The 16,104-nt window shown below is 45.9% G+C and overlaps 1 protein-coding gene across 2 annotated transcripts in view; it reads right to left on the minus strand.

The window, feature by feature from the left end:
* The window catches only part of SYN1 (synapsin I), a 391,962-nt gene that overhangs the window by 74,757 nt on the left and 301,101 nt on the right, over positions 1-16,104 (minus strand). The window lies entirely within an intron of this gene.

The following is a 16,104-nucleotide window of genomic DNA, read 5'->3' on the forward strand; positions in this document are numbered from 1 at the left end:
TGTATCTGGAGGGGTGTCAGGGCTCACGTCTGTATCTGGAGGGGTGTCAGGGCTCACGTCTGTATCTGGAGGGGTGTCAGGGCTTACGTCTGTATCTGGACGGGTGTCAGGGCTTACGTCTGTATCTGGAGGGGTGTCAGGGCTCACGTCTGTATCTGGAGGGGTGTCAGGGCTTACGTCTGTATCTGGAGGGGTGTCAGGGCTCACGTCTGTATCTGGAGGGGTGTCAGGCTCACGTCTGTATCTGGAGGGGTGTCAGGGCTCACGTCTGTATCTGGAGGGGTGTCTTGGCTTACGTCTGTATCTGGAGGGGTGTCAGGGCTTACGTCTGTATCTGGAGGGGTGTCAGGGCTCACGTCTGTATCTGGAGGGGTGTCAGGGCTCACGTCTGTATCTGGAGGGGTGTCAGGGCTCACGTCTGTATCTGGAGGGGTGTCTTGGCTTACGTCTGTATCTGGAGGGGTGTCAGGGCTCACGTCTGTATCTGGAGGGGTGTCAGGGCTCACGTCTGTATCTGGAGGGGTGTCAGGGCTCACGTTTGTATCTGGAGGGGTGTCAGGGCTCACGTCTGTATCTGGAGGGGTGTCAGGGCTCACGTCTGTATCTGGAGGGGTGTCTTGGCTTACGTCTGTATCTGGAGGGGTGTCAGGGCTCACGTCTGTATCTGGAGGGGTGTCAGGGCTCACGTCTGTATCTGGAGGGGTGTCTGGGCTGGCGTCAGATATCCGCAGGGATGTTGCAGGCTGTACTGCGGTGGGACACTTGCAGTGATGTCACATTATCAGCTGTAGTCAGGCCTCTGCCGCCATGCCGCCTTCTGGACTGTAACCAGGTTGCCCTTCAGAGAGAACAGCTCCTCCTTACTAATGCACTCTCTTCTCTAGCCACAAGGCTAGGACCCAGATGTCCATTTCTAGGCTGCAGAAAGAATCCCCTACCCGGGTTCTGCTCTATATAAGTGCCCTCTGGGTGCCAGCCGGATAAAGGAGGCGCCTGGAATAAGTGATTTGCCCAGGATCACAGTGTTGTCTGGTGGGATAACTATTATTATAACCCAGGCTTCAAATCCTAACCATTGACAACCTAGTCACTGACCTTTACCTGCAAGGGACATCTTTCTAAAACTTCATCCCGACCGGGTCCATAACGACTGTTCCACAACTCAATAGTGCACACTGCAAAGGAACCTTCCCCTGACAGGACTAGTGGCGGCTTCTCTGCTAAGGCTGAGGAGCGTCGCCCCACCAGCAGCAACCGCTGCAAATCCTTTCACAAGGAAAGGATAATAAACTGTGGGTATTATCCTTTCCTTGTGAAAGTGGCGGGGCATTAGGGGTGACTCTGCACTCCCCTTAGAGCGCATGTGTGTTTGGCCGGCCGTTTCGGGACGGCCAAACTCACATGCGCACAGGGCTCTCTCCAGCCCAGCAACACAGTTGCCGGGCTGGAGAGAGCCTCCACAGGCTCCCAGTCTGCCTGGGAGCGACCAGGCCGGGCGCTCCCAGCCAATCCTAGAGCTGCTTTGAGCAGCGTCAGGATTGGCCACACTTTTAAATGTTAATCATTCCCGCCACCACTCCCCAAGGAATCCCCATGAGCTGCGACTGAAGAGGACTTCATCTTTTCACTTCCAGTCCCAGCAGGGGGCCACATGATTTTGTATTCCTTGGTGCTCTTTTCTGCTGAGTGCCTAGAAACCAGCCTTCCCACGAACCGCACCGCCCCCTTGCACATGACGTGTTCATTTCCGGAAGAGATGAATCCTGGAAGGAGACGAGGGGGAGGATCACCTCCTGTAGTGATGTCAGCGGCCTGTGCATGCGTCATGTGCCTTGCACCATACACTGCTGAACCCATGCACTGGCCTTTCTGAAGGGCAGTTTCCCTGCGCTTGAGTGCAGAATTTATACAGCGAGCCATGTTCTATTGGTCACGCAAACTTGCGTCATCTCCTATTAAAAACTGGGGGCCTGATTCACAAAGGTAAACTTACAAGGTTGAATAGGTTTTCACTATTTAGAGGCTTGAATAGTGCCTCCGCTTCCTGGCGTCACTCACTCCATCCATGTTTCACCAAGCAGTGATGGGCTTCAAGCCATATTCCAACACCAGACCCTGTCCCTTCAAGGCCCGCTCCTCCTCACACAATAAAATGAATTTATAAGTTGGCAGGCCTGCGGGTGGCTGGTGCGCGTTCAGTGTAGGCTCCTAATGGAGGTCTGGGTTATCAGAGACTTCTCAAGCTGCACCCACTCTTGCTGGCTGCCAGGGTCAGACTGGCCTATAAAGCAATCAAACAGTGCCCACCGGGCCTGTCTGAAACATTAGTGGGTGGGCTGTTTTTTTGCCTGTTCGTCAATCTGTTTTTATTGCGTGCTGGGCCTGTTTTACTGTTGATTTCCCTGTTATTAAAACAAATATTGCCTGCAGTAAGCTCAAATCCATCAACTCTCCCATATCTTGCAAAATACTCATAGAGCTTATTTTTACAAGTACAATACTGCCCCAATTTGCAAACATGGACCACTTTGTTAACTATCTTTTTTACAATTCGGGCCAGTTTTAGTTTGGTGCTGGGCCTATTTTCTGTCTCAGTCACACCCTTTTGGCCACATAACTCCACAATTTAGGGGACAGGTCCTAATTCCTACACTCTGACTTTTGTCTTGGAGGAAATTAGGGCCACCTACAAAGCATTTTCCTAGTCGCAAACGGGCATATTCGCAAATGTGCCCCATTTTAGAAAAATGCTTTTTGGGATGTACAAAGCCGCTTCTAGAGTCACATCACTGAGCGGGCACAACAGACAGGCACCAGCAAGGACTTCTCAAGGTCAAAGCATCACTCCAAGAGCATGACTTCAGAACTACAATCTAGAAACTGGTCCGGTCGAACCTAGATGTCTGTGTTCTACAAGTTCACTTTACCCATCGTCTCCACACTGGCAACAAGGGAACTGAGAAGATATGATTGCACCGGCTAGTTGAGGAGCTACCTTGAGCTCAATAACTGTGAATAACATGATCTGCTGGGCCAAATTGAAAAATGTCACCATCAAAATATCACTACACCAAGATTAAGATCTCCAGTGGTAAACACAACACACACATCCAGGATGTCACCAGGTTGGAACAACGAAATGAAAAAAGAAAAACAGATGTCAGGCCTTTTGTTGCTACACTTCAACAATCTGGAATCCATCCCAACACAGATTCACTAAACACCTTCAACCCTTCACTTCAAGAAGGAGATGACAACTGTACTAATAAATACACATGAACACATTTAGGACTACAGTGCAAAGGTCACATCTGAGTTTACTTCAACAGACAAGCAAAAATGACATGGTAAAGAACACTACTTACTGCCTAACAGATTGCATGTAACAATTATTTTGAAAAGGGAAACAATCCTTCCAATAGCTACCAGCTCTGTACAATGTGAAGTTACCATCCTGCATAAATGCAGCCCTTGCATCCTGGTTTCGGTTATATACCCTTCGTAAAACCAAGTACACATGAAACAATGTCATGGCATAAACCATGCATGCAGATGTGCAGAGTATAACACACTAGAAAGCTGGTGGGGCAGATTATTGCGCAACAGTATCCGAAGTGGTCTAATTATTACACAGTGATGTCTGATGGGAGTGATTAATGCACTGTAGTGCCTTGTAGGGGTGAAAATTACACAATGGGCTAGACAGGATGACTAGTTCAGCATGATGAGGATTATTTCATAATATTGTTTCAAGGTCTCGGGTGAAAACCATGTGTAGTTTCCCTTTTAAAAAAATGCATCCTGCTTTGCTGAAGTAGTTATCCAGATGTGTTGACAATTTTCTATAAACCATATTTCTACAAATTACTTAGCCATTGTATCTCTTTCACATTACCTCCCAATCACATCATAGTAAAAGCAAGCATTGGGAAAGCCATGAGGTCTTGCCTATGAGAGGCGTGTGCTTTAGCCATGTTGTAGAGCAGTGTAGCAGCCGTGCAGCATGGCTGGAAAAATTATAATACAGCGATATGATGAGGCCATCGCTGACTAAGTCATAGCACTTTTTTTTTATTGCTTGTGGGAGGCAGAGTGGTCAGAAGGCAACACACATAATGGGAGGCAAGTCATGTGGGAGAAACACTGAAGGGTGTGGATCAGAAGTTGTATGACGTGGCCAGTGGTGTCCGCCTCAGTGTCATGGCAGGTGGGGCAGCAACATGGTCAACAGAGAGGCCAGGTACACTGAAGGAGAGCGTGTGAGGGCAACATGGACAGTAGAGGGAAAGTGGGTGGGAGAACATTGAAAATGAAGGAAGGGCGGGTGAGGACGGGCAACATGGACAACAGAGGGTAGATGGGAAGGGTTGGGACAAGCAGACAGAGGGAAGGAGGGATGGGCACAGAGGTATTGGGAGGGTAAGAAGGAGGTGCTGTAGACCAGTAGACGAACAGCAGAGGGTCAGAAGGTGGGAGGAACACAGATGGGAAGGTGTACACAAGGCAGGGATCCTAAAAGCATGCATTCTCGTAGAATGCGTAAAGAGAAAGAAAACAGTAGCACCCAAAATTGTGCAGTGGAATGACATAAATAATGCATCCATGCTTTCAAGGAGGGACAAAGATACAACGAGAAAGGAAGCCTTTGGAAGCTGACCAATAAGAAGCAAGCAAATGATGGTGAAAATGGAGCCAACCAATGGTAAGCAATGGACAGTCTGTAAGCCACTGTCAGAAATCAAAAGCTCTTGCAAGAGGCAGCGTATACACTGTCTTTAGAGAGGCATAAAAAGGAGGGTGATGTTTTATGTTCCTGGATACATTTGTCAAACCAGAAATTTTTTCACAACTTTTTTCTCCCTGTGAATTTTCATTGCAAATTAGGAGCATAGTTCCAATCTGAGACCTTATTATCCAGAATGAAATGGCAAGAATACCCGGTTTGATGAGGATACTAAGGTTTGTAGTAGGAGATCCTGAGAGCATTCTGAGGCACAGAGGTAATACGTTTAACTTTGCATTAAAATGTTATCTCCTCTACCTAAGCAGCTCCATACAGATGTTGACAGGACTCAGAAAGCTGTTGGTGCTCATTGGAAAGACCGGCTCCACAGGTATTTCCCCTTTCAAGACCCCACCTTGTTTCTGCTGTTGCAGAATACACATAGCTCCAGAATTAGTCAGTTTCTCACATAAAAATTGGGCGCAGATTTCTCATGCGGTGCAAGGGGTTCAGATGCTCTCGTCTTCTACACACGGGTGTGTTATTATATGGTGTGCAAGTGTCATGTAACAATTACATCACTTAGGGTCTTTGTTGCAATATGGAGTTCTATTGTGACCTCCCGTGCTGTCGCGTCAGGGGCTACCTTCAGTATGACACCAAGCCTGGTCTGTGGCTGGTGTCAGCTTCTCAGACAGACTTAGCTCCCCCTGATTATGGGGGTCCCAAAGAAGGATGTGATATTCATCCCCATGGCAAAATCCGATAACCTGGGGTTCAGAATTTTCCAGTTGTGAAAGAGGGCACCTCTTACAAAGGTGTCCTTTGACAATAAGACCAGAATGTAGATGGCTGTGCTTTGCACACCAAACTCTGCACGGCCCAGTATTGACAGGAGCCCCCGCCCCTTCATACTTCAGCAGGTTTGACCTGGAACCTGTAACAGGGGGAACCCCAAAGGTGCATAGTTTATCACACTAGAAGATGCGGTTAACAACATGCACTTGTAATTATAATCCCACATAAAGTGGTGTTTACCCATGGATTATAAAATCTGTGGCCTTTGTAGTCAAACTCTTGGTGGAACATAACAGAAGTGCCCCAAGGGAGCAGCAATCATGTGTACACGCTTTCTGCGCTCCCTGGAGCACTTACATGTAGCTTTGTGGAACCTTTGGTAATACCCATTGCATGGGTGCACAATTCACACATGTGCAATGTTAGCGATTTCTTCCTTCACAGGGGGCATGGCTATTTGTAAATCCTACGCTAGGGCCCATATTTCAGACACATGCAAAGACAAAGAAAAGATCATTAGGAGTGGGAGCTGCACCCTCCTACACAACTAGGTACTGGCACATAGTTAATTAACACCCCCGAGGGCATGGAAATGTCCCAAAAATGCCCCACAGAGAGGAGTGCTGTCCACAGAGGTTGGACCAGCCCGCACCCCACTAAAGCCAGAATGGGTCTGTCGGCAGGGTAAGACAGACGCAGTGCTTAATTTCAGCCAGTGGTTTCAGGTGTTCGGCACCAGCACTTAATTGTCAACCTTGGCACTTATGGCAGTCCGCCATGTGGTGGCACAGTTTCCCCAGTTTACAGATGGGCACAACAGCAGTTGTTTACTAATAGAATGTACATTTTAAATTATTACTGCCTGCCGCCAAGTCATTTTTGTAGCTTTGGGTGTCCTGGAATATTCTGAATTGTCACACTTGTGGCAGTGTGATGCTTAGTAGTTGTGTTGTTGCTGTCACTGGTGGCGCTGGCAGGGGCAGTGATTGGTGCAAGATGCAGTGGGCTCCTGATGAGGGCCATGACACTTATTTTGTTGCACATTAAGCACTACTCTCCAGTACAACGGTGGTCCCAGAGAGCAGTGATTGATTTGAGCGGGTGGCCGCCGGTGAGGGCAACTGCACTTATTTTTCTGCATCAGACATTTCCCGAGAGCAAGAGAAGGAAAAGCAAACAAAGCGGAAAGAAGGAGGAAGATAAATTCAGGAAAACATAGCAAGGGGACAAAGCAGGAACCTGCAAGAGTGAGATAAAGGGGAGGGGGTGTCTGATATGGGATTAAAGAGGTCTGAGGTGAATTGAAGACTGTACAGCTTTGATATTCTACCTGGCATTTATGTGCACCGGACACAGGCCTCTGCACAGAGCTTTGGCACCAGCTCTCATTTATTCACAAATTAAGCAGTGTCAGAGTGTGGGACGCAGCTGGTGGGAGCGCAATGTATCTAATCAAGCTCACAGGTCTGAGAAACAGCCATGGATTGCAACTTTGCCATGGACCGGAGGAGCAAAGAGTAAGACAGAGGACTTTCTCCACACATGCAAAAAAAACTGAAAGCAGAGGAGGTCTCTGGTTGGATTTGTTGATGTTAAACACATGTATGTATTATACTGACACAGCCAGGCCCACTTATGTTCGAAAACCGCTGCAACCTTTAGCACAAGCACCACATGGACATCGCGGGAGCTCACAGTGTAAATCTGTACTTTTATGCAGATGACTTTTCGTGTCCTTTAGCTGATCCTTAGGGTCTGTGGAGAATGCATAGCACTCCAGGTAGGTTATGATCCAGACATAGTTAGCTAGAACACAATTGTCATCAATCTGACGTAAAATATGAATCACTAAAGTTGATAGATGTTTGGTCAACATCAGTAAACAGGGGGTCTTCACGAGAAGCAAAACTGAAACATCTCGTCTCCCTATAGAAGAGTGGAAATAAGGTCCCATGATGTGCCATCCAAATAGTTTATTCACTTGGTGGGCAGACTTCTCACAACATATGTACCTAGTAAAGATACAACAGTTAAATACGGAGAATGATTTGCGGAGCCCATGAGAGTTCTGATTTTCACCACATATATCTAAAGGTGCAAATTCAATTACTTTCTTCCAAAGGCTGAGCAGAATAGAGTTAATGGAAACTCTGCAATTAAAGCTACTCAGAAGTTCCATATAATTCGCCAACGTAGAACTGTCCCCTGAGCTAGAGGCCTGTATCACATTCACTGATGATGTTAACGTCACAACTGTATTAAAGCATCACTATTCAGTTGGGGAAAGGACAGGCAATCCTTTATGGAAATAAACGGGATTTGCTGTAAGAATAAAACATGTTGTGGGAAAAAGAAGCTAAATGAACATATGAAAAAACCAGACAAACTGCCTGTTTAGCCTCCAAGATCCGTTCATTAGCAGAATAAAATCAGTACTTAAGCAAGTAAAGGGCTAGGCCGGCCCTTGTTTGTTTATTTTTAAAGGAACATACGTGGTGTGTTCCTTCCAAATGCAATCATGAATGAATGAATTAAATAATTCTCCGAACAGCTGGTGGCAGCTCAGGTACAGAGTTAGAAATGGTTTACTTAACCATGCAGAACTCCCAAAGGGGTAAACTAGCTGTTCTCCTGTGTCTATGCCTTGCTGGCCTCTACTAGCCTGGCTTCAGTGCTTAATTTGTGCTTGTTGTTTCCGGTGCAGAGCACCAGCACTTATTTGTGAGGGCCGGGGCTTATTCTTATGCCTCAAGCATTTGCTGCGATCAAAAAAAACATATGGGAAAGACGGAAGAAGGAAAAACGAAAAAGCGTCATAAAGGGAGAAAGCAGAAAGCTGCAAGAGTGAGCTGAAGGGGCAGGGATATCCGTAAATGGATTGAAGAGGCCCGAGATGGATTCAGGATTATGCTGCCTCAGTATTCAGTGCTAGCAGATTTAATTACAGCAGCCTCGTGTTTAAGAGAAGGGCTTTGAGCACCGGCACCTCTTTATTTACAAATTAAGCACTGCCTGGCTTGAGATGCAAGGGATACTTGTCCATGCAGAACCCCCACAGGGGTAAACTAGCTGTTCTCCTGTGTCTAATGCCTTGCTGGCCTCTACTAGCCGGGCTTGAGCCGCAAGAGAAACCTCCCGATAAATGTGTGTGCGGCGTCCTTAAAAGGATAATTCAATAAGGAAAATAGCCAGAAAAAAAGAGAAAATCGAATAAAGGGCTAACGTTTTGATAAACAAATGCACCCACTATATATTAGGAAAGAAAAGCATCTGAGTGTAAAGCCTTCTGTCTAGAAGGACCGGTAATCTTGGGTCTGGTGGAAACTGAAGATTGCTTCGTGATAGGGATTTCAACAAATGCACTTTTTCACCACACACATTTCCCAAGCAAAACATGGCGGGTGTTTGTGGATGGAAAATACTGCAAATTGTGAATGAGAGCGAATATCCTCCGAATGAGCAGATAATGCTGCTAGGTAAACACAGCAGCGAGCAGCATTGACAGTAGCAAGCCTCTCGGAATGCGGCTCCAGGGAACACACAAAAAGATTGGTGGGTGTAGGGCATGTTTCTGATGGCTCTCCCCAAAGTGAGAGTTTGTTCCTGAACAAATAGTGGTCCTCACACCCTAGGAGCATTCTCCTGGGTTGGGAGGTCATTGGTTTTTTTTCTATTTGTGACCACAAAGTTTTACCTGGCAATGATGGACAGAAAACAAGGGCATGAGACCATCTACTCTAAATAGAGGTGGCAGTCTGAAGCCCTTACTCTGATGGCCCCTACTCTGTCAGGCTGTTGGAGTAAGCTTCCCAATGGCACAAGCAATGGGGGCACCTATGGCAGAAAACCTATTGTCTGCCCATTTCATAATTGAGGGGGCTGACGGCTTGGCAGACAAGGTACACCGTCGTGGCTCAAAATATGTGGGATGAGTGAAAATTAGTAAAAAACAATGTCCACCTAACAATGTCTACCTAAAGAAACACAACGTGGAAAATGAACTAAGAATAACGTGCTGGGTTAATATTGGGGTTTGGTCAGACAAAGTTTTGTTTCACACTTCAAAACTTTTTTGAACTTTGAATTGAAGCAAATGATTGAGGCAGGAGCTGCATCTGGTAAGGCTCGGGCAACATTAAGGACAAACAGAGTTAGCTTGGGGTAGAACCTGCCACTCAAAGCTTGTCTGATGGTTTCAAAACAGTGTCCTTGGTCTCAGGGGCCATGAAGGTAGCGGCAGGAACAGTAGAGGGCTCTAACAGCCATGTTTACTATCTGTAGATTTGTTTTGGGTCCTTTCTCCTTGACCTTCAGCACAAATAGGAGGCTGTTCAGAGGCAAGGAGTGGGAGAAGAAGACAACTTTTGATGTCATTGTGTGAAAAGATGCATTTTGCTGAATTATCCACTGTATAAGGCCATGTTGTAAGATAAGATGTTGGTGCCTGGTATTGTGCTAAGCCTTTACTTAAGTGGTCTTGGGAGTAAGATGCAAATGTCATTTTAAGAGATTTAAAACAAATAGCTCCGTTGTCTGGTGCAGACTTCCCAAATGTTAACCGCTGTATTGTGGAGGCAAGCCCAGGTTGTGCTATCATGTCTATGAAAAGCTCTTCACAATAACCGGAACACAACTATATGGCAATCTCCCTAGTTTGAGCCCTCCAGTCCCCCCTATCTCTAATTAACAATCCAAGACGTTCAACAGATCATCAAAGGTTGAAAAAAAATATTCAAATTACATTTGGAATTTCTTCGAATGCTAAGGCATTACCTTTTCTAAAAAACGGATTTAGGCCAATGAATGTTCTCTTTTATCAAGAGCGTCCATGACCACTCAACAAAAATTACATGTAATCATATGTTATAAAAGTAAACGGTTTTATTATTTTTAAAAATATTGTCCCTTGTGAATTTTCGTGCTTGGAATTTCACGTCCTCCCTATACTTGTACGGTATTTACACACAAGGAGGGCCTCATTTACTAGAAAGTGGCGCAGCACTACGTCAAATTTGGCAGCGCCGTGCTGCGTCCCTTCAGAAACGCAGTGTTGCGCTATATTTAAGACGCCCCTGTGTTTTCCCTAGCACCATAGTTCAAGGGTGCCTGCGTTGCAGGGAATTACTGTTTATGTGCAGGAAGGTTCCTTCCTGCACATAAACAATAGTAATGGCGATTTGTTACTTCTATGTGTGCTGCAGAATTCAGCACACATAGGAGTAGCAAATCGTCATTTTTTAATGATTGTTTATGTGCAGGAAGGGACACATTCCTGCACATGAACAATCAATATTGGCGTATTGCTCTTTCGATATGTGCTGCATTCTGCAGCACACAAAGAAAAAGAAAAAATGAGAAGAAATAAAGGTATATCTCCTCTTAGCGTCATGCTCAAGCCACCCCTGGGGTGGCGTTAGTTTTTAGTACTGCCTCAAGTTTATTATTTCTCGTAAATCTGGGGCAGCGTCAAATTTTAATGGGTGTTGCAGTGGAACACCCACAGCAAAACCCATTGCACGCCCCTTTCCTGCTAAGTGATCGGTGTAATGGGGCCGTATTTACAAGGTGGCATTAAACCACAAATGTGGCTTAACACCACCTTGTAAGTATGGAGCATGGCATTGCCCCACTGGAGCGTCGCTAAAAGTGACCCTCCCGTGGTGCTAGAGGCTTGTAAATAAGCCCTGGAATGTGTAAGGACATGATGCGATGGTTGTTCCTTTACAAATGTGTTTGTCAAAGTTTTTAATATATGGACTTGGCTGGGGCTGGGCAACTGCACCACCTGCTTGTTCACTGGAAGCTGAAACACGCTGCCACCTAGAATCCAGGTAGTAAACGCAGGTAAGAGGACTGCTGCACAAGCCATGTGGTACTATTACACAAAACATTCAATCTATGTTATTGTATTGAATTGTAATTGTGTTTTTTCTAGTGGCGATAACCCTAATAATTGAAGTGCTTTAGGCAGGTGGCACCCCATCCCAGAACACAGGATTTGTGGTTATTCCAGTGGTTATTAGTTATTGTTGAGTATTGTTGTATCCATTGGGCTTAGTCTTGTGTTTTCGGGGTGCTGTGGCATGCATTACTCCAGTTCCTTTGCGGTAGATAAAGTTAATAGAAGTTAGGTGAGATCAGTGCTTAATTTGTGCTTGTTGTTTCTGGTGCTGAGCACCGGCACTTATTTTTGAGGGCCGGCGCTTACTCTTCTGCCCCAAGCATTTGCTGCGAGCAAAAAACACATATGGGAAAGACGGAGGAAGAAAAAACGAAAAACCATCACAATAGGAGAAAGCAGAAAGCTGCAAAAGTGAGCTGAAGTGGTAGGGAGCGGCTTTAAATGGATTGAAGAGGCCCCAGATGGTTTCAGAATTACGCTGCCTCAGTATCCCGTGTTCCCACATTTAATGCAGCAGCCGCGTGTTGAAGAGGGGGGTTTTCAGCACCGGCACATTTTATTTACAAATTAAGCACTGGGTGAGATCATATGTGGAGCTAATAAGTGGAAGATGAGATGAGTAGATAGGTTAGGGGGGGGGTTGAATATTGTTAGATGGCAAGGAATTACTACCCTGTTTGAATCATGTTAACAGCATTGGTTACTGTTAATCTAATAAAAGGATTTTCACAATCGTTTTCAGTGGGGTCAAGAGTGCGTTTTCAGGTGTGGTCAAGATGTTTAAAAAAAAAAAAAAGAGGAAAAAAGAAAGAACTACTGAGCAAATTAAGGATGAGACAAATGTGTGCCCACTGCTGAAACCTAAGAAAAGCACAATGAAGAGCTAGGAAGGAGTTTCTCTCTCAAGAGATGTTTAAGATGTTTTGATATTCTGTGTTCTGCAAGTACCAACCAGCTTCACCTTATTTCATGTTGAAAAGATGATTTTATAGAAGGGCCTTTGGGAAATGCCTTGATAAAGAAGTTTAATAAGCTAGCAAATGCCATATTTGTTTAGGATTTGCCACCCACCACTTTAGCTGCAAGCGCATAGGCTTCGAAGACAAATATATAGAGGAGTTTGGAGGTTCCCTCCAGGGAGCAAAATGCTGCATTTTAAAGTAGACATGGCACAGTACATTAGTCAAATATGTCTTAAAAGGGTGGTTAGAGGTTCATCCCCAAGAAATCTTTTAACAACTTAGTCCTTCTTTCAAAGCACATTTTATCCAGCACACCTTCACAACAAGGCTTTCCTTCAGCTTCTCCATACACAGCCCCACTCCCACGAGCCCCCGAGCCCCAACAACCAGGTATGCATCATGGCCACCTGTGTAAGAACACAGTCTAACACCCACTCCATCCCCAGGGGACCTACGTCAGGCCTCCGCTGCCTTGGAGCCCCGGCAAGGGCTCACTAGAGTCCCAGACTGTAAGGTATTTGGGAGAAATCAATGGGATTTAACCCAACCCCAGGACACAAATGCCCTCTGATCCTACGATTGATGTAAGTGGCCTGGTAAAGAAGAAGGCTTTGCCCATTCAGCTGGACAGTGCTGGTACCCATTGTAGACGAGGAGTGACCGGGTCTGGGAAGCATTGCCAAGGCCTGGCCCTGAAACTTCCAACAATTCAGCGTCACAGAAGGATGGAACTCCAGTGTCCATCACATCCAGAAATGTGCAAACCAGTCCCCAGACCAATCAACAGACCCTAACAAGCTCCCGGGAGCCAATTTAAGCACCCTCATGCATACTCTCTACAGCCCAACATCTGCAGCAGCAAACACTGTCTCTTTCTGTGGGTAGCAGCTGCCAAAAGTGCCCTGTGTCTCTAGAATCCATCAGCAGCATCCAGGACATTACGAACAAATACACACAGCCAAAGAGTGTCCAGGGCCCGGGTCTGACACCAGCAGCAGCAGGTTACACTACACTACACTGGAAGTAAACCCAATCACTGGTCCTCACCTCTGCGCCAGTTGCAAAGAAGCACCTGGGGTTGCTGTAACGTGGCAAGAGCACATGATATTGCTCATAAGCACTCTAGTTCTACAGAAGATGACTGTCAGCTCTCAACCCAGCGCTCAGCCTCTGGTCAGTACCCCAGGGGCACTGGAATGTCCCACCCGCACCAACACATACCACAAAGGAACTGGAGGAAAAGCATACAACAGTTTCATGAGAACACAAGCCTAATCCAATAGCCAACAATTCCCAACAGTACCGAAGAGCCACTGGAATAACCACAAACCTCCAATGAAGTTCTGTGGCTGCCAGTGAGTTTTGACCAGCATGTTCTAGGACTCAAGGAAACATTTACAATTGATGCCTGAAATCCAGCTTATTACACCTATCAAGTGGCACAGTTTCACGTGTGAGACATGCAGCTTCTCCGGGGCTTTTTAGCAAGCAGAATGTTTCACATTTTGGTTTAAATATTTACCGCGATGATAATGAATGCACATGTCCCTGATGGTAAAATATTGGTGCCTGTACAGTTAAGCCTGGCTGAAAGGCATACACAGGATAAGTGGCTCCACTGAGCTGTGTGAACTTTCTGTGTGAGAGAAGCTGGCACTGCTGTTGGCCGTGCTATACCTGTTCTGTGTTAGTAGAAGTTGCACAATAGCAGTGATCACCGTGGTTCAGCCAATACGGTGCTTGACTGGAGACTATTGTCAACCAACCTCCAACCAGAGATCTGCCAAAGACTTTCTACTCGCAGCGGTGTAGCCAATCAGGCAGGCCAGCTGATTGATGCTGGAAAGGACCGGTGAAGTGATAAATGAGACTCTCCCTCAGATGATGCCACCTTGGATGGACGCAAGAGCACTGAGCACATATTGCTGCCAAGTGACCACGTATCACGTGAGACACTTCCATCCAGTCCTGGCTTCTAGTCAACAGTTTTCATCCTGGAAGTTTTGAGGCTGTGCTACCATAGCGAAAAGCAAACCTAGGTTCCTATAGCAATTTTGCCTAGAAACAAGGGCTGGCTGCTCGTATTATTCATCAAATTGGGCCACTAGGCATCTATGTGCTTGAATGTGAGATTAAGAAAGTAAAACAGGAGTCAGAGAAATAATAATTATGAATATCCCGAAATGAAACTCAAATGCAATTATGGAGGCTTATTTAAAGAGGGCAAAGCCTAGCTCTAAACCACTTTTAGGGACTACACAAACATAGTGCTAAGCTATTAGCCAATGGGAAGGGTCCCCCATGGGATCCATTCCACTTTGAGAATCTTGAAGACATTTTTTTAAGAGTAGGTAGTGGTCACATCGGCCACGGCTTACTATTAAAAAACGTTAGCTACAGTTTTCATTTGTTTTTCCTGAATGCATCCCATTTTCTTTTAAGGAAAACAGGTTGCATCTAAAACATGCTTTAATTACAAGCAATAACAGACATGAGGCCACCATACCTGTGAAGGCTGTGATTCATAATGGGTAGCAATTTGCAATTAACATTCATGAGGTAGGTTGAATTGCAACCCACTAAGAATCATGTTTTTGTGACCGGCGAGTACATAGGTTGGTTCGCAAAAACAAAATGGATCTGGAAACGTTGGTGCACAATTTGCAACCACTTTTACCAAATCCATTCTTAGTACATCTGGCCCCGGTTCCTTGTAGGTGCTGCATTGCCAACCTTGTTATGGGGTCTTCTTCAGCTTCCTGCCCAGGATTGGTGGTCCCCTTGTACTCTCACTGGTGTTATGGAGATTGTGTTTAGTGTACATCTGACTATTGCCTCGCCCTCTGTCCTGATGCCAGTCTTCTCTCTGTTTCAGTGTCAATGTATTTTCAGTACTGTGGCTAGAAAGGCTTCAGAAAAGGCCATTCCTGCTCCCTATCCACTAATTGCCAAAAGTGAATAGAGAAAAGGAACTGGTTGAAACTGAATAGAATAATATTGAAGCAGACAGGCGTAGCTAATGGCTGTGTCCAGCATTCCCAAATGGAAAAGGGTGATCATGCAGTTCCTATTAGAGACAGTTTAATGGCAGCTAAGCATAGAAAAGACTATAGTAGAGCGGTAGAGAATGAACTAGGACTGGGAGGACCTTGTGGTAGTTTCACTCTGTGGAATGCCGCGGAGGTACATAAAAACTCGAGATTCCGTGGAGTTCCACAAGCGGGTGACATTTAGGCATGTTGTGCTGATTTTTAGCACCATAAGCCTGTTCCGCACTGTAACGTCAGCACGAATGGCACCACACGGCACACCAGTATTTTGCCCACTCTGTTCTCCACCTGGAGCGCAAAGTACTGGCAAAATTCTGCCAACCGTCGCATGATGGACTTTTTTTCCACACGCTGCTCGCCAATGTTTAATTGGGGAGTGAGAATTTGCATCCCTTAGCATGATTTGTGGGTGCTAGAACACCTCCAGGTGAGATATCTCAATGCAGGCAGTCATGGCAAGTAACGACGATTTGCGCTCAGACTGCTACCGCCCAAGCAGAAAATCTGCTCTACTGACAGGAAGCATCACCCTCTAGTGAACTGCATGGTGCAGTTTGCGTGACTTTACAGCATAGAACAAGCTGCTGGTGCTAAAAATTGGATCGAGCAGTACAACTTGCCTAAATTCCACCCGCTTGCCGAACTGCGCAGAATCTTGCAGAGTTTTAA

This window comes from Pleurodeles waltl, chromosome 10 (genome assembly GCF_031143425.1).
Source record: "Pleurodeles waltl isolate 20211129_DDA chromosome 10, aPleWal1.hap1.20221129, whole genome shotgun sequence".
In the NCBI taxonomy this organism is placed as follows: Eukaryota; Metazoa; Chordata; class Amphibia; order Caudata; family Salamandridae; genus Pleurodeles; species Pleurodeles waltl.